Source organism: Phalaenopsis equestris, unplaced genomic scaffold (assembly GCF_001263595.1).
Source record: "Phalaenopsis equestris unplaced genomic scaffold, ASM126359v1 Scaffold000594, whole genome shotgun sequence".
NCBI lineage: Eukaryota > Viridiplantae > Streptophyta > Magnoliopsida > Asparagales > Orchidaceae > Phalaenopsis > Phalaenopsis equestris.
In genome coordinates, this window is record NW_018165034.1 from 210875 (window position 1) to 211274 (window position 400).

Here is a 400-nt window from a genome sequence, read left to right on the forward strand (position 1 = left end):
CAAATCTCAAGACAAGGTGAAAGACAGAGAAAACTTCTCAACTTGTCAAGAAATTATAGTGAATGAACAAAGTGAATCAGTTCAAATTGTATTGTGGCAAATATGAGCATACCTATTCTTTACCCGTTGGTCAAGGCATAAAAAATATTGACTAATCTTATGCTTGTTTACTGAATCTGCGACTAGGCTGACAGGATATCGGCTCTCACTTTGGAGCTCCCACGTTCCCCTCGCCTTAGGGCTAACATCTATACTTTAGTACCCAAATGATAGGACCAAATTAGGGATTTTAGTCTGTCACTCTAAAATCTCTAATTCTGTGCCCGATAATTTTATTTGTCTATTTATTTGCACCCAACTTCCAAAGGCTTTGACCTCCCTGAATCTTGGATGTAATCTT